General features: G+C 47.7%; 1 long non-coding RNA gene across 4 annotated transcripts in view; it reads left to right on the top strand.

Moving 5' to 3' along the window:
* Positions 1 to 25,892, top strand: part of LOC108176599 (uncharacterized) — a 218,218-nt gene that overhangs the window by 112,117 nt on the left and 80,209 nt on the right. Inside the window, exons 2-3 of one of the 4 annotated variants that reach the window (XR_016215837.1) lie at positions 21,051 to 21,113; positions 21,676 to 22,105. The exons of 1 other annotated variant lie outside the window; for it this stretch is intronic. This is a non-coding gene — a long non-coding RNA (uncharacterized LOC108176599). Of the gene's footprint in view, positions 1 to 6,803; positions 7,123 to 21,050; positions 21,114 to 21,675; positions 22,106 to 25,892 lie in introns of those variants that run through there. 2 more of the 4 variants (XR_016215838.1, XR_016215841.1) reach the window with 2 other exon arrangements.

Here is a 25,892-nt window from a genome sequence, read left to right on the forward strand (position 1 = left end):
CCTAGATCTATAAGTTATTATTTGGAAGGCCTCAGACAAGATACTTAACCTCCTGGTCTCTCCACTGGAGAAGTGAGAAAATAATGGTGTATGCACAAGGGACTGCTTATAGAAGAAAAATGGGACCACCTATGAGGAGAGCTTAGTGTAGGCTTTGACACATATAGCAGGGCTGTAAAAGTTCTGGGACAAGTGAAATTAACATGTAACATGCAATTTCCATGACCTTTTTAAAGGGTCTTGTGGTAAGTACTCCATAGATACCAGTTGCTCTCAAGGTTATTGAAAACTGTATCTGAATCCTTACTTTGATCAGTCGTCGGAACACATACTGGATATGAGGATTGCCTACCTACAGTGAATGGACTCTGGATTCAATGGGAACAAGCTTCGAATTCTAGCTCTACTAATTACCAGTAAGGTTGGAATTACCAGTGAGCTTGGAAAACTTAATTTTTCTTTCTTTAAGCGTGACTTCTCATCTCATGCTTGCCTTACATGGTTCTTATTGAGGGCTGGTTATGGAGGGATTAGTGAAATAGTGTATGTATGTGCCAGGCACATGGTGGGTGTTCAGTAACATTCCCATTATTACTAGGGAATCAAATTAAATCCATTTGGCAGTTGCTCTGAACCTGTGGGAGTCAGAGCACCACCAAATATGTGAAGGTGGACCAGTCCTCTGGCCTTGTATGAGTATGTGTGTGGAGAAAATCAAAAAGAAAAGCTAAGTTAAAAATGACTTGCTTGATTTTGTTTGTGTATGTATTTATTTGAAAGGGAGAGTGACATAGAGAGAAGGAGAGATAGAAAGAACCCCAAATCTTCCACCTGCTGGTTTGTTCCTCAAATGCCTACAAGAGCCAGGGATGGCTAAATCAAAGTCAGGAGCCTAGAACTCCATCTGGGTCTCTCATATGGGTAGCAAGGACTCAAGTACTTGGACCATCATCTGTGACCTTCCAGACACATTTACAGAGTTGGATCAAGTGGAAGTGGAACTTGGTTTCAGACACCTTGATATGGGATATGGGCATCCTAAGTGGTGGTTTAACCTGCTGCACCACAATGCCTGTCTTGACTTTCTTGATTTGGTCACTTACTTTTTCATACTCCCAGTGCTCAGCTTATGTCAGGCTCTCAGTATATATTTTTCAAATTAAGACAAAGCTTTGTTAACACCAGCGGAGTTTTGTGTGGGCTGGACGGGCTCCATGGGCAGAACCCCATGCTTAGAAGGGCCTTGTGCCATCTTAAACTTAAGAAACTTCAAACAAGGACCCTTCATTTTCATTTTGCATGGAACTCCACAAATAACATAAAGGGTCTTTTTTTAAAAGATTTATTTTAGAGAGAGAGTTAGAGAGAGAGAGAGAGAGAATATGAATATCTTCCATCAACTGGTTAACTTCCTAAATGGGCACAAAAGCCAGGGCTGGACCAGGCTGAAGCTAGGAGCCAGGAGCTTCCTTCAGGTCTCCCACATGTGTGCAGGGGCTCAAACACTTGAGCCATCTTCTGATGATCTCCCAGGTGCGTCAGCAGGGGGCTGGATCAGAAGCAGAGCAGCTGGGACTCGAACCAGTGCCCATATGGGATGCTAGTACTGCAGGCAGAGGCTTAACCTTTTATGCCACAGTGCCGGCCCCACATAAAGGGTCTTGTGTGCAGGCAAATAAATGTTGGTTGAGGGGGCTGACATTGTGGAGTGGCAGGTAAAGGTGCCTCCTGCAACACTGGCATCCTATATGGTCACTGGTTCATGTCCTGGCTGCTCTACTTCTGATCCAACTCCATTCTAATGGCCTGGAAAAAGCAGCAGAAGATGACCCAAGTGCCTGGGCCCCTGACACCCATGTGGGAAACCCAGAAGAAACTCCTGGCTCCTGGAGTTGGCCTAGCCCGGCCCTGGCCATTGTGGCCATCAGAGGAGGGAACCAGCAGATAGAAAAATGTTTGTTGAGTGTGAGAAGGGCCATAATTTCCTACTTGTAATTCTCCATTGACTTCTCATTATGCTTAGAAGACAATCCAGGCTCCTTATGTGACTAACCAGGTGCTATCTGACCTGCTCCAGTCTGCTTTGCTGATCTCTGACTGTAATCCCCCTGGCTTCCAGCCACCCAGGCCTATTTATTTAACAGGCTGAGCCCTCTTCTCCCACCAAAGCCCATCCCAGTGTGGGCTTTGTCCTCATTGCTGTGTTAGTTTCTAGATCACCTGTACAGCGAGGCTCTGCTGCCCACCCTCCCAGGCTACTCTGCTTTCTTAGCTCTCTTCACAGCCCCTAAGGTTTCTGAAAGGGGCTTGTTTGCTTATTTGTTAACTTGCTTATTTTCTGTTTCCTGCATTATCTTTTTTAAAAAGATTTATTTATTTATTTGAAAAAGTTATACAGAGAGAGAAGAAGAGGGAGAGGGAGAAAGCGAGAGAGAGGTCTTTCATCTCCCTAATTGGCTGCTACGGCCAGAGCTGCACTGATCTGAAGCCAGGAGCCAGGAGCTTCTTCTGGGTCTCTCATGTGGGTTCAGGGCCCCAAGGACTTGGGCCATCTTCTACTGCTTTCCTAGGCCATAGAAGAGAGCTGGATTGGAGGTGGAGCAGCCAGGACTCGAACCAATGCCCATATGGGATGCCGGCACTGCAGACGGCGGCTTTACCTGGTACGCCACAGCGTGGTCCCTGTTTCCTGCAATATCTTAAACTTGATAAGGGCAGTGATCTTCCTGTCTTGTTCCCAAAGCATGGCACACTCTAGGCACATAGGAGGTGCTTAGTAAATATTTATTACCTGCACAGTGAATGGAATTGGCAGTGCTGGCATTTTCGTTTCAAATGCTGGTGCTCTGGGACTTGCAGGCAGAGTTGGCATCATCTACTGTAGGTGAGGGGTTGAGAATGGTCACATGGGTCCACAGCCCTGCCGCTGAGCAAGGTGGTCGCCATTCCTATATTTCCCTTGACATCAGAGGCAGTGGAGGGCTGGTGGCCAGGGATGGGCCCCTCAAGCCTATTCTCCTTGATCCGGTCCCTGCAGCAAAAATCCGCTCTGCAGACATAGTGTAGAAAAACCTGAATAGTTGGTGGGAACTACATTAGAGGCCACTTAACCCAATGCGTCATTTTACAGAAAAGGGTGCTGAGGCTGAGAGAGGGGCAGAAACTGATTCTGTAACAGTGATAGTAACAGCAAACATCCTAAGCAAGTAAAACTGATGAAACAAACAAGAAGAAAACCACAGTGAGAGGTGGTGTCATGAAGTGTTAAGCCCTCAATACAAGTAGGGTATTAAATGATTGACTATTCATAAAATGCTTAGATCAGGTCCTGTTACAAAGAAATTGCTATGTAAGTTTTGCAAATTAAAAAGTAAACTTTTGAGCTCTTTCGCTGTTCCAGGATATTTGTAGGCCCCTTGCTTATATCCTTTCATTTAATCCTCCCCATCACCTGATAAGATAGTGCTATGATGATTTATTCCCATTTTATAGATAGGGAAAGGAAGGCCCAAGTTAGAGTGTGGCAGAGCTGGGCTGTGCTCTTGGCCACTGTCCTGGATTGCAGTTAGGGGCAGGGCTGGCTTGGCCTCTCTCTGCTCTGCCCTCGTGCCAGGCCCGGGATTGGCCTGAGTGGGAAAAGCCGCTGATTCACATTTGCTCTGCCGGGAAGCTGCTTTACTCATTGACTCGTTCATGCTTACGCCTCCTACATGAGCTTCATGCTAAGTGCTGCAGACAGACAGGTGAAGTCAGGCATTGCCTGTGCATCAGGAAGCAGGCGTCCAGAGTGGAGGGGCTGGCATAAGGAGGGGCACACACCTGAGAGGTGATGACCATAGACTTGCTAACCTTTCTCTTCCTGGGGAGCTTGCTCCATGGAGTGTGCCGCGAGTGGGGCCCCAGATGTACCAGAGCAGACCAAGCCAGCCTTTGTGAAGGGGTGGCCTGTAAGGCCCAGATGGAGGGCAGTGGCAGAGGATCTGCTGGCGTTGGGTGTGCCTGAGAGCCCTGTCCACCAGTGGGCCTCCTAAGGGTGCAGAGTGGATAAAGCCCCAGCAGAAGCCACCTTTAGGAGTCCCAGAACTTTTAGCCATAACTTCAGATCCACTGTCCTGGCACTGCCTGGCTTCTCTGGCCTGGAACCTCTGGGGCTCTTGGCATTCTTGTACCTTGTCTCCACACTGTCATCAGCACTCCCAACAAGCCATGTAGGATGCAATGTGGGTCACTTAGGGTGGATGTTCCCTCTCCGGTTCTCAGCGGAGATGCCCAACCCTATGACATCCATCGACCTCATTTACACACTCATTCATGCATTCACACAAGGATACATTCATTCAACAAATATTTGTTGAATTCCTTTTTTGATCTAGGCATTGTGCTGGGCTCTAAAGATACCACTAAAAATAAGTCAGTCATAGTTTCCACCATCAAGAGACCCACATTCTGGAGGGCTAACATAAGTCTAGTAAAACAAGGAGGAAAAGTATTTACGTATTTTCAAACATGCACATGGGGAAATAAAGTGGCTATAGGAATTGGAGCTGTCTCGTATCATCTCATGAGAACCAACTGTCAAATTGTTAGGAATTCTATGAATTGGTGGTGAGGCACATCACCATAAAAAATTAGATTGTGTAAATTTGCAGTTAAATATTAAAATAAAGAAGACAACAAGTCACTTCTCATTTTACCAACCTCTATTCTTTTGAGGTTATTTATGTCTCTTGTGTGCATATGGTAGAAATACTGTACCATCTAACAGGAAGTTACTGGACTGCTTTTTTTTCTAACTCCACAGTCAGTGCCCTTACATTGTTCACCTGACATTGACCATGATAGGAGTATTTGTACCTGGAGAACTGGCAAGCACATCAGATGAGGGCCTTGGTTTTCCTTTGAGGTCCTTTGATTTCCTTTGGGATATGAGATGAGTACAGAGGTTTGACCTCAGGAAGATTAGGCAGGGAGAACTCAAAGGAGGGTCCTTTTGCTGAGCCCTGAGGGTGAGAAGGAGTTGGCCACGTAGTCAGGGACACGGAAGAGGGAGGAGCAATGGCAGACACTCTGAGGTGTGGTCACTTCTTGGAATGGGGAGGAGACCAATAGGGCATCCCATGAGTCCATGGAGCTATGGGGTGATGAGGAAGGGGGTGAGAAGAGGGAGATGTGGCTGGCAAAGCAGGTGGGGCCAGACCATACATGATGTTTGGGCTATGGGAAGGAGTTTGCATTTTACGTGAAGGGTAGCTGAGAGCCATGGGAAGGCATGGTGGGTTTCTCAGGAGCCTGGTGTGAGCTGCAGCTCCAGCAGTGGTACACAGCTGAGGGAGACGCTACTGCCAGACCCACCACTTCCACACACTCTGCTCCTTTCTTCATTCTGCTCCACAGCTTTCTCTAAAAGAACAAGGCCACAAGGTGGCTGGACAGTAACTATCTTGGGGGCAACCTTCAACCATACGGCCTTGGATAAATGCTCTGGTCCTGTTTATCAGGTGGGAAGCCCTGTCCACTCCCAAGCAGTCCTGGCACACTTGAGCTCCCTTTGCCTGCTCCTTCATTCATTCTTCCTGGGATCACTCCCAGATCAACTACCTGCACCAAAGGTCTTGTCTCAGGCTCAGCTTTTGGGGGAACATACACTAAGGTGGGGGTCTGTCGGGGTGATGTGGACACAGTGAGTGCAGGACTGGCAGATGGGGATGGTTTGGAGTGGTCACTTCTACCCATGGAGGTCCCTCAGGCTGTGTCTGGCTCCCACTCTACTCTGGGATCCCGGAATCAGTCCTGACCAGGGACAGCCTAGCACTGCTCCGAGGCTTGAGTACAGCAACCAAGAGGAAAACTGAAACTGGCGTCACAGTGTTGCCCCATCCTGCCCCCTCCTCCTGTTGGCCTGTCTCCTCCTGAGGGTGTCCCTCTCCTGCCCTCCCTCCCAGTTTTCTGAAAGTCTGCTGTCTGGATCTGATGGTTTCCTGGACTCTCTTGAGCTCCGAGAGTCCCTTCGGGTGGCGGGGCCGGCCACGTGCTGGAAGTGGGTGGGCCACACAGACCTAGACTCTGCAGCTCCCTCAGGGACTGCCATGGGGAGTTAGCCTCACCTGTCCCAGCCTGGGCTAATTAGGACACTCAGCACTGCCTCTTCCTCAGTTTCCCAGAGAGACAGGGTGAGCAGCCGCATCCCACGCACTCAGCAGGCAGGGCGACTGCAGGGAGAGGGTCTGGGATGGAGCTTTCACAGAGGGCACCAGGGTGTGTGTGCCTCATGTGCTCACAGAGCAGGCAGTGCACACCCTCGTCTCAATCCTGCCCAGCTCGGGGCCCCAAAGGGCCGCTTCCTCTTTCCGATGCCCCTCCAGTGTGCACCCCTTCAGGACACAGTGGGTGAGGCGGTGGACCCCGCTCCTCCCAGGACGTCCATTCTTTGCTCTTCCCTGCCTCCGTGCCTGGGAAACCTGCCAATCTCCCTCACTCTCCCTGGGGGCCTGGCTCCTTTCCCCACCCCTGGCCCCTCCTGCTGCTCCCTTCTGAAGCTCTCCAGAATATTCTGACTCACCCTCTGACTCAGGTGGAGTCTATTTCTGTTCCCACGTCCTGCTCCTTGTGGGCTGGAGATCACAGCTCTCCCCTCTGTACATGTATGTGCCTGTATTACATGCCTATGTGTGCTTGTGTGTGTATGTGTGTCTATAGCACAGTTATGTGGCTTCTTGCATGTGTGTGAGCCTACTGCCCCCAGGGAGGTGGGGTTGATGGCTCTCCTATTCTTCCTCAACTTATACATTTCTCCTATCACTTAGACAGTTATCCTCAAGGTCCCTGGAGCAGTGGGCAGTGGAGATGGCTCACCCTCATTTCCAGAAGATGATTGTATTATCCAAGGTATTTTTTAGCAAAGCATGTTCAATTTGATGACCCCATCCACCAACCCCTGAATCTGGAAGCTCCGTGTTATAGAGCTGTTAGGAACCTAGCCAACTCTTCATTTGCTACTTGGGCCTTCAAGAGACACAGATTGGTTAAGAACTATGTTCAAAATTGCCCAGCAGGTGAGAGGCTGGATTTGGACCATAGTTTGTGCCTCAGGTGATGCCAGGCTGCTCCATGTCCTCATTCCTTGCTCAGCACCCACGCGGATTTCCATCTGCCTGTGCTGTCCAGAATGGTGGATACGGAGCACTTGGAACAAGGCTAATCTGCATTGAGATATGCTGTAAATGTAAAATAAACTGGATTTCAAAGACTTAGTATAAACAGTGCAATGTCTCAATTTTTATATTGATTGTCCATTAAATATTTTAAATATATTGGATTACAATGTTATAAAAATTAATTTCATCCACTTAATTTTGCTTTTTAAAAATGTGGCTACTGGAAAATTTTAAATTATTTAAATATATAATTTTTTTTTTGACAGAGTGGACCGTGAGAGAGAGAGACAGAGAGAAAGGTCTTCCTTTTTCCGTTGGTTCACCCCCCAGTGGCCTCTACGGCCGGTGTGCTATGGCCAGTGCATCGCGCTGATCCGGAGCCAGGAGCCAGGTGCTTCTCCTGGTCTCTCATGTGGGTGCAGGGTCCAAGCACTTGGGCCATCCTCCACTGCACTCCCTGGCCACAGCAGAGAGCTGGACTGGAAGAGGAGCAACCGGGACAGAATCCGGTGCCTCAACCAGGACTAGAACCCAGTGTACTGGCGCCGCAGGAGGAGGATTAGCCTAGTGAGCCATGGCACTGACCATTAAATTATATTTTTAAAGATTTATTTATTTATTTGAAAGGCAAAATTACAGAGAGAGAGAGAGAAAAAGAGAGAAGAGAGAGAGAGGTCTTTCATCCTCTGGTTCACTCCCCAGATGGCTGCAATGACCAGAGCTAGACCGATCTGGAGCCAGGAGCCAGGAGCTTCCTCCAGGTCTCCCACGCAGGTGCAGGGGCCCAAGGACCTGGGCCATCTTCTGCTGATTTCCCAGGCCATAGCAGAGTGCTTTGATAGCGGAGCAGCTGGGACTCGAACCAGCACCAATATGGGATGCTGGTGCTGCGGGTGACAGCTTTACTCACTGCACCACAACACCAGCCCTTCACATCGTGTTTTAATTAGCATTAACCAGCCTTTGGGCCAAATCTGGCTCACAGTCTATTTTTGTAAATAAAGTTTTATTGAAAGACAGCCAAGCTCATTCGTTTGCATAGTCTATGGGTCATTTTGCCTTGCAGTGGCAGATTTGCACCAGAGATCTACAATGTTTACCCACTGGTATTTTACAGAAAAAAATTTGCTGACCTTTGCACTAGATTATCAACTTCATTGAGAATGAAGATTATGGGATTCACAGAGAATAAGTGCATAGTGATTATTCTTTGACGGGGGTGGCTGTGTGGTGAGTAGTTCGGCACCACTTGGAACAGCAGCATCCTGTATGTAGTGCCTGGGTTTCACTATACTCTAGCTCTGGCCCTGACTCCAGCTTCTGAGAGGTCTGAGTGATGCTTCAAGTTCTTCTTCATGGGAAACCTCGATTGTGTTCCTGGCTCCTAGCTTTGGCCCCGTTCAGCCCTAGTTGTTGTGGGCATTTGTGGAGTAGATCAACAGGAGCTCTTTTCTCGGTCTCTCCCCCTCTCAAATAAAGAAAATCCATTGAGTAAGTGAGTCCCTTCACTAATTTTTGGTAGGTCCATTCGTTTGAATTACAAGCAAAAGGAAGAGTGTGTGTGAAGACGTGGGGCCAGGGAACAGCGCCGAGAGTTCTGATGATAGATGTCTGGGCGGCCCTTCCTGAACCCATGGCAGCCTCGTTTTTGTCCTTGGACTCATGGTTTTCTTTCCCAGGCAACCTCCGTCCTGCCCTACACAGACCCTGATGCATCCCTGACAGCTCCAGCATCTGCGATTGCCTGGCTCTCGCCTGTCGGAGGAAGTCAGAGCTCGCGGCGTGGCCTTGCCCAGCCCGCCCGCCCTTCAGCTCGGTGCTCTGCCATCTCCTGCAGTGCTCCGGGCTGCTCCTGCACGCACCCCACCCATTCTGCTCAGCCTCATGTCTTTCTCTGCAAGTCAGACACCCACCCTTTGAAACTCATTTCTAATATTTCTTCCTTGAGACACAGCGTGGCATTTTGCCAGCTGTACAGCTTATTTTAAATAATTGTTACTGGAAGATAAGTGATAGGAGATTCCCACAGCACTGGGTGAGTTTCTTCATTGCAGCACGAATCATTTAAAGAAGAAAGTCTCACTTTGCATCCAGCATGTACTATGTACCAGACACCACTCTGAGCTCTCTCCTAAGCTGTCTCTCAAGATCCTCACAGTAGCTTTATGAACTGGGTACCATTTTACTCCAGTTTTGCAGAGGAGGAAACAGCTTCAGAGATGAGATGGAGAAATAGTGAGTGAGTGGTCCTGAAGTGATATTCAGGTTGGTTGGAGTCTCTGGCCCAAAGCCTTCATCTAAACTCTGCTGCTTCCTACTCACGCATACCTGGGCCCCCTGAGTTCTTCCTGCGAGGATTCCACCCCAGGCCCTAGAATCTGTCCTAACTGGGGACAGCCTGGTACCTGCTCAGAGGCACGAGTCTGTCGGCCAAGAGATAAGTGTGGTGTGATAACCTAGCCGTGTTGTGTGGAAACTGCTCCAGAGGCTCTCAGTTCCCACCTTTGAGAGTTCAGGACACAGAGTTAAGTGCAACTAAACTCTTCTTCATTGTTGGATCTTGACATAGGTGTTGCTTCCTCAGGCAAGTCCTCCGTGATTGCCCAGACTAGGATAGAGCCCAGATGTGTGTTCTCACGATATCCAAGTATTCTCGTTTCATAGCTCTTACTACATTTTCTTTTTTTGTATAACGCCTCATTTGTCATTTGTTTCCCACACTATACTGTAAGCATCACAATGGCAGGGCCTTTGTTCACTGTGGCGTTTCTAGCACTTTCCTGGGGGCCTGGCACATGGTGGCTGCACGGTGAATAGTTGAAGGGGTTGTTGGAACTCTGCTCGATCTCAGCCTTGCTTGGCTCCTCTACAGAGAGGCAGGAAAGCAGAGAGCTTCTGTCCCTGTGCCCTGCTCCCTGGATGATGGACGGCTGGAGACACTGGCATATGCTGAAGGAGACCAGGAGAGATCAATGAGTGCACACCTGGGAAGTCTGTCCTGCCAGCAGCCCTTGGGGCAGAAAGCACCTTCCTCAGCCTCAGCCAAAGAAACTACTCAGTCTCATTCCCCTTATGCACCCTCTTGGGGGCACTGCCTGTGGCTGACAACACAGCCAATGGAGAGGGGGACTGGCAGATGCCCTGTCTGGAGCCGAGCAGACAGGCCTGTGGCCTGGGCAGTGAGTCAGACTCCCCACCCTGACTCTACCCCAGGGAGTGAGGGAAGTGAGCTGAGCAGACAGACACACACATACACACACACACACATCCACAAACACACAGAGAGGGAGGGCACACTTATTGGAAGAGTTTGCTCCCTAGTCATAGCCAGTGGGCTCTCCTGTTCTTTCTCCTACTGCCTCCATGGGTGTGGCTATAGAATTTCAGTTCTCACCTAGCTCAGTGGCAGGTGAAACCCAAGGTGGTTGGAGTTTTCCTATCTTCTGAGCACATCCCCTGAGCACAACTGGTGCTGGGGAGGTGGGGAGGGTGAGCTTTCAGGTCTCTTGCACATACCTGGGTCCAGGATGGGCTGCTCATTCTGAGTCTGTCTTGTTTTCATAAACTCAAAGTCCCACTTCCAAGAAACTGCTGTGTTGAAGGCAAACAGGATTGTTGGTCGTCCCACTTGGGTCCCTTTTACCAGGTGCTGCCTCTCTGGCTGCTGGCCAGCTCTGCATCGTTTCAGCACAATGCTTCTGGCTTCTTCTGAGGCTCGTGGTTGGGTTGGGGCACACGCAGTAGCCAGGACAGGACTGTGAGTCTTACCAGGCCACAGTTGCTGGTGTTGGCCCCTTTAGATTCAGTGTTAAAGACCATGGAAGTCCTAAGAGGTTTCTGCTGTTGAGGGATCCAGGGGTCTGACCTGCTGGGCTACGATGGTGACTACTTTCATGTGATATGTCGGTAAGGAGCAGAATAAGCTAGACTGGAGACTATGACAGAAATATGAAGCAAGGCACCTGAGCAATTAAAAAGTTGTAAGTTGTTATAGTAAGGAAAGAAATAAGTGAAATAAATTTTAATGATACACAGGGTTTTTAAAAAAAGTCCATGAGGATGCATATAAAACTGTGCATGGATTTAAATAAATTTTCACCAAAAATACTCACCTTTTTAAAAATATTTTTAAAGATTTATTTATTTATTTGAAAGGCAGAGTTACAGAGAGGCAGAGGCAGAGAGAGAGAGAAAGAGAGAGGTCGTCCATCTGCTGGTTTACTCCCCAGATGGCCACAACGGCTGGAACTGTGCCAATCCTAAGCCAGGAGTCAGGAGCTTCCCCTGGGTCTCCCACATGGGTGCAGGGGCCCAAGGACTTGAGTCATCTTCTACTGCTTTCCCAAGTTATGGCAGAGAGCTGGATCAGAAGTGGAGCAGCCGGAACTCGAACTGGTGCCCATATGGGATGCCGGCACTGGAGGTAGCGGCTTTATCCACCATGCCACAGCACCAGCCCCCAGATACATATTTTTTAGCTCTGTTTCACACAAGCTTTTTGAAGTACCCTTGTATAGTCTATGTAATCCAATTAACTCACAATGTTATCCTTTCAACATGTGATCAATATAAAATTATTAATGAGATCTTTCACAACTTTCCTTCTTCATTCTAAGTTTCACATCTGGTATGTATTTTGTGCTGTCAGCACATCTCAGTGTGGACCAGCCACATTTCCAGTGCCCCATGGCCACATGTGACTCGTGGCTCAGTATCAGATGGTGTAGAGCTTGGCACTTTCACAGTGAGGGAAGGGGGTCTTTAGCTAGACAGGGCTTCCAAGGTCTCTTCAAGTCCATTTTGGAGGGGTCCTTACAGATGAAGGCATATCTGTGAGTTTCAAGGTCGCCAGTTGTCTCTGAAGAGACACCCAGGCTGTCTGAAGATATCGGATGGGGGCTCTGGGTCATTTTGGGAACAGCTGGTTTTGGTGATTGCTAGAGAACTTCCATGAATGTGGCCAGGGACAGGCTTTTTCTTACTCTCAGAGAAGGATATCATCAGACTGCTGTCTTTGCCAGCCTTCCCTTAAAGGAACAAGCTGCAATAAGCCCTAAGAAGCTTCAGCTAGGAGACTGTGACTACCTTTCCCACTGGTGGGGGGGTGTGTGCAGACTGCATTTTGGGTCTGGAGCCCTCTTCCATTCTGATGGGCCTGGTGTTTTTCCAACATCAGTCTTTCTGGGAGCAGTGCTCCTGTAGTTTTGAAAGTTGTGTAAATTTCTCTCGGAAGAAGCAGACAGCAGCTTGTATGTACACTTTTAGATACAATTCTTCTGAGGCTCCCTGAAGCGTTCTTTGCACTCTGGGTTAAGTGTTTTCATGTAAACTTTGCCCCAGAGTGTCTAGAGCAAAAAGGATGAGAAAAGCAAGCCCAAATGCTGGATAGGCCGCGGAGGAACCAGGCCGTGTGTGTGGGAGAGTACACAGGATGGCTGCCTTGCAAAACAGCTTCTAAAACCTTAAATGTGCATTTAGCCTATAACAGTAATTCCATTTGTTGGTATTTATCTGAAAGAAAAGAAAACACAGATCTACAAAAACATTCATATCAGCTTTAATCACAATAGCCTAAACCCAGGAATAGCTTAAAATATCCATCACAGGAGAAGGGATGAAAATCTACGGTCTATTTATACAGTGGAATACAAGCAAGCAGTACAAATAAATAGATTAGTGATACCCACAACATGAGTGAATCTAAAATAAAATCATGCTGAGCAAAAGAAACCAGACACAAAAGAATTCATCTGTGCGATTCTACACATGCGATGTTCCAGAACGGGCACAACTAGCTCGCGGTGAGAAACCGCGCAATGACTGCTGTTGAGGAGGGGATATTTCCTGGGAAAAGGCACAAGGGAATTTTCTAGGCTGTTGGGAAAATTCCATGGGTTCCAGTCAAAGACTAGCTCCTAACAACTGCATATTTCACTTTGTGTCTAAAAAATAGGAAGGAATCTGTCGCTCCCCCTCTTCGTGGAGGAGTGACACTAAACCCTGCCTAGGCTTCATATCCGAATCACGGCACCATTATGTCGCTCCCCCTCTTCGTGGAGGAACGACACAGGACCCTGCGCTGTTCTTTCGTCTGCTCGGCCCTTCCCGGGTTTGATGCTGGTTCTTCCCGGGTTGGCTACCGTCCCTTCCACCTCCGTGGAAGGGCGGTTCCCCCTGGCCACTTTCCCCACTTCCGCGGGGGAGCGGCACACCGCCGGCCGGCTCTCTCGGGGGCTGCTCAGGTGTTCCTTCAGATGTTCCTGGTGCATGTTGTCTCTCTCCTCCTTTATAGTCCTCTTCCACCAATCCCAACTCTGCTGCCCACACGCCGAGTATGCTGCTCTCCTCCAATCAGGAGCAGGTCCTGCTGTTTATTGGTTGAACTGGAGGCAGCTGTGTAGAAGCTGTTTCCTCCTCTCCCAGCGCCATATTGTGGGAGAGCAGATGCATAGAATAAGTCTTAATTCGAGTAACTTAGTTTAGTCCCAGTTGCTCCCAGTTGCTCCCCACAGGAATCTAGCTAAGGAGCTGAATTTTTCTCAAGGTATTGAAAGACCTGGGGACATATAGCCATCCTTGTTCGTGGTGTGTTCCCTGATGACGGGCCAACCTTGTTTTCTCAGGATTCTCAGGGAGATTCTTGAGGACAGGGACAAGGTCTTGTTCATTGCACTGTTCCTGTGTCAGGGTGCAAGGCAACTATTTGCTGTATAAGTGAACAAATGAATGACTCTGCACTGGATTACGCGTGGGCAGTCTGAGCATGGTCCTGACCCGGGAGAGAAGGTGTGTTGCTGAGATTTCATGCCAGAGATCCTTAAGGAGCAGTCCAGTTTCCTTCCTCCTCCCTTGTTTTCTTCCTTATCTACTATTATTTCTCTCTTCCTTCTTCCCTCCGTCTTGTTTCTTTTGTTCACTTCCTTCCACTTCCTCCTAGCTTTTCCTTCCATGTCTTCTCTGCACCCCTCACCTCGGTGAAATAGCTGTTGATTTGGGACCTTTGGAGTTGCTGAGTTCTTGAGTCACTGTGTCTGTAGACCTACAAGGTTTTCAGAGACCTGTGTAGACAGCTCAGTTCTGAAGAAGCAAAGGAAACCACAAATTCAAGAATGACTTGTATTGACATGTGCATGAAACAGAACACTTGGTTAATGATTGTTTAAAAGATTTACTTATTTATTTGAATTGCAGAGTTAGAGAGAGATAGAGATAGAGATAGAGAGAGAGAGAGAGAGAGAGAATGAATTTTCCATCTGCTGGTTCATTCCCCCAAATGGCTGCAATGGCTAGGGCTGGGTCAGGATGAAGCCAGAAGCCAGGAACTTCATACAAGTCTCCCACATGGCCACAGGGGTCAAGAACTTGGACCATTGTCTGCTGCTTTCCCAGGCACATTAGCAGGGATCTGGATCAGGGATCTGGGACTTGGACTGACACCCACATGGGAAGCCAGTGTTCTGGGCAGCAGCTTAATGTGCTGTGTGCCACAATGCTGGTCCCTGTTAACAAATTTAATTCATTTCAACTTCTAAAGTTGTATAGGAATTATATTCAAAGTAAGACATGGCTGTATATGTGTGTGTGTGTGTGCTTGTATTTAAAAATTTTCATTTGTTTATCTGAAAAAAGAGAGTGAGAGCAAAAGTGAGAGAAAGGCATTTCCCAGCCACTGGTTCACTCTCCAAATTACAGCAACAATTGGAACTGGGCTAGGTTGAAGCCAGGAGCCAGAAACTTAATCCAGATCTCCTACATGGGTGACAGAGACCCAAGTACTTGAGCCATTGTCTGCTGCCTCCCAAGGTCTGTATTAGCAGGAAGCTGGACTAGAACCCAGCCACCCCATAAAGAATGTGAGTATCCAAGCAGTGTCTTAACGGCTAGGCCAGACGCCTACTTCTGGGCACATTTTAATGTAGCCAAATGATGACTGTGGAGGGGAGGACTCGAAAAGTAAGGACAAGGTATTCCCAAGGTCTTAAAACAACTATACAGTGGATTCATGCTTTCTTTTGTGGGGAACTGAAGTGGGATAAGGTGTAGAAGGATTTACAGGTATGAAGACTAACATACCTCACTCACTTTCTATGAAACACTCATTGTGTTTGATTGCATGCAGGTACATATAAACATTTGTAGGAGGCAAAAAAAAAAAAAAAAAAAAGTCCTTAGAGAAGTCCATACCCCAACCCTGTGAGTACATAACCTTACAATGCCAAAGTCCTTTGCAGGTGTAGTTAAGGTTAGGGACCTTAGATGGAGAGATTATCTTGCATTATACAGTTGGGCCCAATCTAATCACATCAGTCCTTGACACTGGAGAGCCTTTTCTAGCTGTGGCCATAGGTAGGAGGGACTAGGACAGAATGGTCTGAGAGGTGCGATGATGCTGGCTTTGAAGATGAAGGCAGAGGTCCAGAGCCATGGCATGTGCTGGGAAAATCAAGAAAGTAGGCTCTCCCCCAGAGCCGCTGGAAGAGACCCATGGACCCATGTTGACCTCTAACCCAGAGAACTCTCAGATAATGAGAGTGTAAGTGCATTGTGTAAGCCCCTAAGTGATAGTAATTTGTTATGCCAGCAATAGAAAATTAATATGACACATATAGGCCCATACATGTTATTTTGCATGTATTTATCAAACATTTTCCTGTTTGCTATGCACTAAGCAGGGTCCTTGCTTAATGTTCACAGCAACTCCATGAAACTGGCACTACCAATATTCCCATTTTAAAGGTCCAATCTTGGAAGGGTGAGGACATTCCCAAGGTCACAGAGCTTCCTCTGTGGCAGTTACACTGAATGTAGTGTCAGTCACACCTAGAGTAAGGACGCTTTGTGGTTGTTTTGGTCTCTGATCCAGGGACGACTAGGATGAAGTTTAACTTTGCAGAGCCCTGGAGGGAAGATGTCTACAAGATGCTGGAATGTGACAGCTCTTTAGGGCAGCATGCTTTAGGACTGGGAGCGACATCTTTTTTCTTACAAATTGTCTATGGGACATATGCTTTAGAACTCAAAGAAGCGTCTCTTTTCACATAACCAATTACAGAACTAATTGCAAACTCTTTTTATCTGTTCATTAAGGTAGATATAATTAACACAACATTTTGTTAAACTAGTTTGAGTGTGTGCTTTAAAGTAATAATTACTTCTTTTATTTCTTCGCGATGCTTTCTAATGTGTCTTGGCTCCATCTCAGGCTATCTAATGTTCTCTTACTCCTTGCTGTTCATGAGAAAAATTTTGCCCCTCTGTCCTCTATCCCTACCACTTTATCTACTTAATTTCTACCATTTTTTATTGTTCTCTTAAATATTGCTTTCTTGGAGGCGGGGAGGGCCCCCTGCTTCCCCAGATGGGTAAATCCTCCAGCATGCATTTCCCACAGTACCCTGTCCCTTCCCTGTATTCACCTTATTATACCCAGCAGTATGAAAATCCATTGCCTGCATTTCCCACCACAGTATAAACTTCAAGGAGGCAGGGCCAAATGTCTGTTATTTTCCCGTGTGTCCCAAACAGTGCTTGGCACATAGTACAGTTCAGTAACTATCAATGGAGTGATTAATGGTATGAGCTAGTCTTTGCTCCTACTGATAATTGTTGGATTCTCCATCTACAATGAATGGGTTACAGTGTTCATGTTGCCCAGACAGCACACAGCCACAGGTCTGAAGTCAGGGCACAGTCCTAAAGGTGGCCTGACCCTGACCCACAGCCCTCTGGAGCAACCCCAGGGCAGTCATTGCACAAGAAGCGGCAAAATCCATGAAATCCATGCCACTGAGTGTAGGACCTTTGACCATGGAACCTGGGATCTGGAAGTGGATTAGGCTAGTGGTGGTGTTGTCTTGTGTCCCTGTTCCCAGCCTGCCTCAGCTCCTCCCCCTGCTCCACCCCCTTTATGCCCCACATCAGCATTTGCCCTGAACCCTGTCCTTTCCCAATGTCTCTGGTCTGCTCCACCTACTCCTGGGACCAATGAGGGACTAGAGGAGAAGGTCTGACAGAGAGATGGGGGTGCAAAACCTCCAGGCATAAGGACACAGATACAACAATTCCACCATGTTCCAGGTAGCCCTTTCCTGAACTACATGGGGAATATTTGTTTCTCTGTCCCTTTAAGGCCCAGGAGTGTCTAGAGGGTGCCCAGTAAGTATGCCAACCCACCCTCTGGCCTGCCTCCTTTCCTCCCAGCCTCCTGCATCAGCATTGCTTTCCTGCACTAGCCTTGCTCCTCTATTCTTGTACTACCAGGCGTGGAAAGTGTTAGTCAAGACCTTGGCAGTGCACAGATGTGGACTCACTGCTGGCTGTTTGATCTTGGATAAGTGATTTCCCTGTTTGGAGCTCTGTTTTCCTCATCTGTAAAATGTGCTTAATAATCCCTTTTTCCAGCATTGTAATGAGAATGAAATAATGCCATGTGCCCATCCAGCACATGTTTTTTGAGTTTTTATGATGTGACAGGCACTGAGTTGGGTGCTGAGCTTACAGTGGGGCTGAAGGCCAAGTCTTTTGATGGGTCCTACAGCTAAGGAAAACTCACACACATACACCAACAAACCCCAACAGATAAACACATATTGGATGTTGCTAAGATGCACATGGATAGGAAGCAATGCTTGAAAGCATTGGTATGAGGGCATCCTTAAAGGGGTAGGCAGAGAAGAGACTATTTGGAAGATGGCACCAACCAGAACCCTAGAAGATGAGGAGATGCAGGACTGGGAGGCAGTGGTTGCACAGCAGGGCCTCCTGAGCACGGAGGCCCTGAAAGCAGGCAGCAGTCAGATGGGTCTATGGACCCCAATGGGGGTTTTGTGGCTTGGTGAACAGGTTGGAAAAAAGTGAGGCTTAAGAGAGCATCAGGTGACAAAATATTCTGGCTGTTGTAGGCCAGTGGTTCTCAGGAGTGGCATCTGGACTGCAGCACCAGCCATCCCCTGGGAACTTGTAGGAAATATGCATGCTTGGGCCCTACTCCAGATCCGCTGAGTTGGAAACTGTGGTGCAGGGGCCCAGCAAGGTGTTCCTTAACAAGGCCTGTAGATGAGCTGCGAATCTCTGTTAGACTAGGTACAGAGTTTGGGTATTCCTCTGCGGGAGAACCTTTCTTTAGAGAGTTTAAGTCAGGGGTGGACTGTGATCTGATTTATTTATTTCCGAAGATCCCTCTGGAAGGAAGGCAGATGGATTGTGAGAACCTAGAGTCTAAGCTCTTAGCCAAGTCAGGCCCATATTATCACTTAACAGCTGGAGTTCCTGTGCTCTTCATCTGCTGTCTGCCTCGCCTTCCAGTGTGAGTGAACTTTGCCCACTCAAAGTCCCACCCCTGGGCTTCTACTTGCAGGGGTCACATGGCACAGAGCTAAGAGGCTGGACTATGGAATTGCACAGAGCCGTGCTTGAGCAGCTTCCTGTGGGAAGACTAGGAGATGGAACCCACAAAGTCTTGGAACTGACATTATTGGAAGGGGGAAGATGGAACTGTGCCTTCCAAGCTTCATGGGGCTCAGAGGGAGGGCCTAGCTGCCTTTTCTCACCTTCTTATTGCTCTTATATGTGGTCTGTCTTGGGAGTGGGTAGCTGAGGGGCCTTCCAACCCAGGTTCTTCCCACCATCAGGCCCAGCCCTGAGACCCCCAAGTTCAGGAGCTGCTGTGGGGTATTCACCCCCTCTCTAGCTCCTAAAGTTGTGATCAAGAAGCTACAGTCCCATGGTCTTACCACTCTCACCACTACTGTTAATGGGACCATTTCAACAGATTATTTAGGTAGACATTATTAAAGAAACAAGAAAGTTGGGCAAAATAGCTGAAACCCTCAGAGAATTAAGGCAAGATGGGTAGTCAGTGCGGCTGACTAGTCAGAGTGCAGAACAGGGTGAGGTGGAGTTGGGAATGATTTTCTGCCTGAACATATGGTTTGTTGTCGTGGAAAAGACATTTAGTCTTTCAGAACCACTGTTTCCTCTTTGAAGTAGGGACAACAGTATCCAGTTGGTAGGGTTTTGCAAAGAACTGATTACAATATTAAAATATGGCTAGGAACAAGCACCTGGTGAGCGCTTTCCCAGTTGTTACCACTGCACTGTGCTGCTCTGCCTTCTTGTCCATGCCAGCTCCTGCTAGTAGGCAACACAGCACTCCAAGCTTGGCGGTATAGAAAACTACCATTCTGGGGCCACAGTAGGTTAATCCTCCTCCTGTGGTGCCAGCATCCCACGTGGGAGCCGCTTCTAGTCCCAGCTGCTCCTCCTCAGATCCAGCTCTCTGCTATGGCCTAGGAAAGCAGTAGAAGATGGCCCAAGTGCTTGGGCCCCTGCACCCATGTGGGAGACCCAGAAGAAGCTCCTGGCTCCTGGCTTCGGATCAGCCCAGCTCTGGCCGTTGCGACCATTTGGGGAGTGAACCAGCAGTTGGAAGACCTTTGTCTCTCCCACTCACTGTCTATAACTCTACCTCTCAAATAAATAAATAAAAATCTTTTTTTAAAAAAAGAAAACTACCATTTTGGGGTGGGTATTTGGGGCAATGATTAAGACACTGCTTGGGACACCTGTATCCCATATGAGTGTCCAGGTTTGTATTCTACCTCTGCTCCTGATTCTAGCTTCCAGCTAATGCACACCCTGGGAGGCAGTAGGTTCAAGTCCTTGGGTCTCTGTCCCCAACACGGGAGACCCAGATTGAGTTCTTGGGTCCTGGCTCAGGCCTAGCCAACCTCTGCTATTGCAGGCATTTGGGGAATGAACCAACCAAAGAGACATCTGTCTGTTTTTCTCTCTATCTGCCTTTCAAAATCAATAATATAAATTAATTTAAAAAGAGGAAATATCCATTTTATTATGCTCAGGGAGTCTGTGGTTTGGAAATTCAGAGAAGATCCATACAAACAGGACAATTCTGTCCAGAGAGCTTTCTGAGGCCTCCACGAGGAAGACTCAAAGGACTGGAGGTGACATGGATGGCTGGGGACTGGGGCGTCTGATCCCACATACCTGGTGTCTGAGCAAGGGTGGGGGTGGCCAGAAGCTGGACTCAGCTGTGGCCTCACAGTTCCACCCTGGTGTGACTCCATTTGTGGCAGCACAGAGGCCCAGAGGAAGACGTGGAAACTTTGTGGTGTGTCATGACAAACCTCAGAAGCCACCTTGCGTTTTGTCAGCTGCATCCTATGGAAGCAGCCACACAGCCACCCAGATTCAAGGAGAGGGTCGTGTTAATGAATGGGTGGCTGTGCTTTAAAGCCATTGCACCCAAGAGCCTTGCAGATGTAAGGTGGTGATGAGCAGCCCTCCCCCACCCCATCCCCACTCTGAGCAATAGGGAGGTGCCTTCCAGACCCTATGGATGCAAAATCATTGGCTCCTGGCAAACTTCTGCATTCTATGCTTGATCTGTGAGCTGAGTTGGGGCAAGAGTCCATTTTTCTGCAGCCTGTGGAGGTTGACCCAGTGAAACAAGGGATGAAAACATCCGCCAGGCTTTCCCTCTCCTAGCGTTTAAAAGACACTCATAAATAGATGAGCGCCTGGGAGGTGTGATTGATTTGTTTTATGAATCACAGAAGAGGCTGTAACTCAAGAGAGATTAGGGCTGGAGTAAGTTGTACGGCTCTTGCATTACACGTAGAGATTAATGACTTGTCACGTGGGGCCTCACCGTTAACCTAGCTCACCCACAGGGAGTTTAATGGGAGAGCCATCCAGGCTGACTTTTAATACTTGAACAAATGCCCCTGGCCTGTGTGTGGCCCTGATTCCTACCCGGTGAGCACCTGCCTGGTTAGAATTACGAGGACCAGGAACTGGGGAACGGCTTCCTCTTTGGAGAGAAGGAGCTAAGGATTTCTTAGGATACCCATTTTGTTCCACTCTGTTTTTTCTCAGAGCAATGAACAGATTTTCATGGGAGGGCTGAAGGATGAAGCTACTTCTGTTACTACATATTAGGTAGGATTTGAGTGTTCCAGGTGCTGAAGGGTTTATGGATTCTCACTGAGGTGTCACAGTGACCACATGAGGTTGGCAATTTTGAGCCCATTTTACAGATGAAAACCATGACCTGTAGGCTGCATGGGCTTGTGGGAGGAGCATGGGCTGGGGCCACATGGACCTGGTGGGAATTCTGGGTGCCTACTTCCTTCAGTAGTACACTTACTGTCTTGAAGCCCCACTTGCCACATCTGTGAAATGGATAATGTACTTCCTGGGTAAAGGTGCTCGGAGGACTGTGTATCCGCCATACACAGCTCTTAGTAGGCGTTCATTTAGGAGTCTGAAAGAACAGAAGGGTCAACAGTGGGAAGAGTGCTTCTGAGACAAGCCTGGCAGTCTGTGGCTGCCTCGGGAGCCATACCTCATTGTTCAATGGTGTTGGCTGGGATGGATAAATAGCTCCCGTTAAGCTCTAGACTTATCCGTGACATGATTTCAGGCTAAGAGTACTGGATGCTGAGCCCATCAACACCACAAATAACTCTGGTCAGGATACCCTTGAAATTCCTCTTCTCAGCCCGTGTGTCCATCTGTACATCTCAGCTTCTGCCCCTGACGTTGTCCAGCTCCTTGCCTGTTGGATGCCTCGGAGCTTGGGTTCTGGATCTGCCTTCACATCTAGTTCCAGCTGCTGCTTTGGAAGTCAGTTGGAACTCTGAACTTTATAGCTACTGCTCCCTGGCCTTTGTACCCATAGAGAAGACCCGTATCCTACCAGAGTTCCCATGTCGCTTAGAAATCTGTCTTTTGTGGAACACATCCAGGTCAGTAGCCATGAGCGTGATTCACGGAATCCTGATATTAAACATGAGGGGACTGCTTCCTTCCCATGAAAGCTGTCTGAACTAACTTCAGGACTAATTAAGACTTTCTCCCCCTTCTCACAGTGTGAGTTGTAACATTCCCATTTATATTGCATGGAAGCTAGGCATCAGACTAACTGCTATCCATTTCCCACGTGAGATAATCTTCCTACTAAACGTGTCCACATCTCCCCTCCCACCCAGGCCTCCCTCTCTCCTCCTTTATTGCTTTATTTCTGCATAGACCTTAACACCTTCTGCTTCGTAATGTGCTTATTCATTTTAATTGTCTGCCTCTCTGTCCTTACCACAGTGTAAATTCACAAGGACAAAGGTTTTTGTATGATCTATTCCTGGCCCCGAACAGTACCTGATATGCAGTAGGTTCCCAGTGAAATCAGCGGGGTTGATTGGAGGAGTGGGGTCTCTCAGCTGACTGTCTCCAACTCTCAACCCCTAGCTTTGTCCTCACGTGACTCAGGGACTCTGAACTCCGGCAGCTCACCCTAGGCTCGTCGGCCTCTGACCTGGACACTCACCTTTGCTCCCTCTGGCCCAAACTTCCCAAAAACCTAAACCCTGCTGTTTCCAGTCTTGATGTTGTTGCTTTTAACTTATCTCTGAAAATCTGTGAGTCTTTCACTACTCTGCGTGGCCCCAGGCACAGGAAAGCCCAGCTACACTGGGTCTGCAGTCAATCCTATGGCCACACAGTGGGTGTTCAAGTGAGAGGTCAGTTTAGAAAGAATTTACTAGACAGAGCCAGATTACCCAGGGTTCTGGTTGGTTCTAGTTCTCTAGGGAGGTGATGGAGAGTGGGCCCATGACACAAAGGTTGTGAGAATTCTTGCTCTGTCACTTACAAGCTGTGTGATTCTGTGTAAGTCAAAGTCTTTGTAGCATGCACTGTCATGTCCCAACTTTATTCCCCCTTCTACTGTTTTTGTTCATGCCATACAACAGCCAGCAAGTGTGCCCTGCAGCTGTAGAAATCCCCTTAGCCTGGGAGCCTGGGGAGTAGAATCTGGAAGTGAATGCTGGGGGCAGGGCGTATAAGTTCTCCAACTTCACTCTGAGATAAAATCCACACTATGCAGAACTTCCCCGTGGGGGGAAGCCAGACTCCCCTCTAAGGGACTTTGCTTGCTGGTGCACCCTCCTGGCCCTGTTTCTTTAAAGGTTCCACTTCTCCCTACCTAACCACCTATTCCTGGGAATGCTTTCCAGAATCTCTGTCTCAGACAAACCAAAACTGATGAACATTCAGCAAAATTCTGGCCAACAACTTTCAGAAATGTCGAGGCCAACGAAGGCAAGGAAAGACTGAGAAAATATCTTAGTTTAATGGATATTGAAGAAACGCAGTCACTAAATGCAATGCCTGGCCCTGGACTATATTTTGAACTATGAAAAACAAAAGGCTTATAAAGAATATTATTGGGACAACTGATGAAATTTGAATATGGTCTATGCAAGGATAATAACATTGTTAACCTTGTTAAATTTTGTGATTTTGATCATGGTACCATGGTTATGTTCAAGAATGTCCTCAATCCTGACATATTTAGTGGCAAAGGACAATGATGTCTCCAACTTACTTTCAAATGGTGCATTTAAGGAGGAGGGGAGGGAGGGAGGGAGGGAGAGAGAGAGAAAGAGAAGATAAGGCAAGAGGTGGGTAGAATGTTCGGTGGTCTGGATAAAGAGCATATTGGAACTCCTTGTGCTATTTCTGCAGCTTCTCTGTAAGTTTGAATTTGTATCAGAATAAAGAGAATTTTTGCTTCAGAGGCTGCTTCCAGCAAACCCAACCTAGGACTCTCCCTAAGCCTCAGATTCCTTAGTTGCTAAACAGAGATCATGGTCTCTACTTCACCAGATTAAAGTAGCTACTATTTGAGACAAGCCTACCACTGGGCTGGATCTCCCCTTCCCGTTCCAAGGCTCGGGATGCCTGTGTAGGGCTCACACTCAGCATTCACACCGCAGACACTCACGGTTGTTCCAGTTACTGCCGCCTGTGTCCAACGCACTCGCTCACACTGCTCAGCTTGTCTCTTCAGAATCTTTCCCGGCCGGCAGCTGTGGTCAGTGATTTTTGTAGATTAAAAGAAGCTCCGGAGTGGGGTGGGGGTAGGCGGAGTTTTTCCTGGGGAGATCAAAGAGTTAGCCTAACATAAAAGAAGCCTTATAAAACTGTATATATGAGGAACCAAACTAAACCAAGCCGGGAGCGTGATCCATATGTCAGAGTCGATATGTCCACATGTCTGTGATCCGCTCTACAGAGTTGCCAACTGAGGCAGGAATGTTGCCTTGTCCAGAAATGGCAGCGCATAAAAGGGAGATTTTTATGGACTTTGGCACAAGGATGAGGCAGGAACCCCTATGTCCAAGGCTTTGTGAAGGCTCTGTAGGAACTGATGTGGTTTCTTTACCCCTCACATTGAAAGAATCAGCCCTGTGAAGGTATAATTGATATTTAAAATACCTACATTTAATGTCTACGCTTTGAGCATATGCTTTGGGCGTATGCACCTGTGACAACGTCACCACAATGAAGTCAACAACATGTCCATCACCTCCAAAAGTTTCCCTGTGACCTTCCCTCTATTTTTGTGGTAAGCACACTTGAAATGAGACTTGCCTCAAGACAAAAGTGTAAGAGCACAGTGCTATATCACAGCTATATGTGGATGTCGTACACAGAACTCTACTATGTATTCATTTAGCACAATGAAACGTCATACCCATTGAGCACCAACTCCCGACTCTCCTTGCCCCCAGCCTCCCAGCAACCACTGTTCACTACTCTGTTTCCACAAATTTGACCATTTTAGATACTTCATGGGTCATGCACTGAACATATCATCCAGGCCTATCCAAGTTGTCACACATGGCAGACTTTCCATCTGTTTGGATAGCTACTTTTTTTTTTTAATATTAAGTCCGTTTAGGTTCTGTATATGTCAGGGTTCAACCAGAGAAACAACTAGTAGGAGATAAGTATTAAGGTTTATTGCAAAGGATTGGCTTATTGTTCCTCCTAAGGCCCAAGTAATGACTAGTGGGGCTGGAAACCTTCAATCATTTTTCTCAGTCCATACCAATGCATTCCTACCGTAAAACTGGCTGCTGATTTCGAATCCTCTCAATTGTCATTGCAGAGAAGTGATGATGACCAAGAGCACCCTGTGAGCAGAAGTGCTCACCTAGTTAACAAAGAGTCAGCAGTAGGTATTTTCCTGTGTGTAGGGACCATGTGATTGCCTCTACTCTCCACTCCCCATTGTAGCTCAGCTCTATTCCCCTGCTGTCTCAATGCAAGGAATTATTTGGTGTCAAAGCGGTTGTCTGGGAGGGTCCAAACATCACATGGCATGGCATTCATTGTTGTGCCCATCTGATACTCTCTGTCATCATTGGGGTGGCTGCAAGGACTCTAATTTGTATGAGACCTTGAGGTGCCTTCCAAGATAACAGGGAAACAGTGGCCTTGTGCACTAGGACTAATGTTCTTAGATGTATGCATCACATGCTTTTGTCTACCCTTTATACTCAGATTTCTGTAGACTGGAAAATAAGTCAACAGACTCCTCCCAAGGTAGGCAAGTTCCAGAGGCATGGGCTAAGTGTTAGTGGAGGTGACAATGTCTGCTACCACTTGGTTGTCAGCTCATGTAGCTTCCTAAGATCCTTACCTAAGTCTCCAAGATTCTACTTAGATTTTGCCCTAAGTGAAGAACATCCTCTTGTTTGAAGGGGAATTCATAATGTCACTTCTTCCTGGGAAGGTGTCTTCCCCAGCCCAGGGAAAACAAGAGGAATGGATTAAAGGCCCAGTGTAAACCACTCTGGCTGGGAGCAGGGTCAATAGAGCAGGCACTTTAAAGGCCAGTATCATGATTAGCCTCTTGCCTGCGAAGACTGT

The sequence above is a fragment of the Oryctolagus cuniculus genome, chromosome 11, assembly GCF_051225735.1.
Source record: "Oryctolagus cuniculus isolate XC-2025 breed Fujian yellow rabbit chromosome 11, ASM5122573v1, whole genome shotgun sequence".
NCBI lineage: Eukaryota > Metazoa > Chordata > Mammalia > Lagomorpha > Leporidae > Oryctolagus > Oryctolagus cuniculus.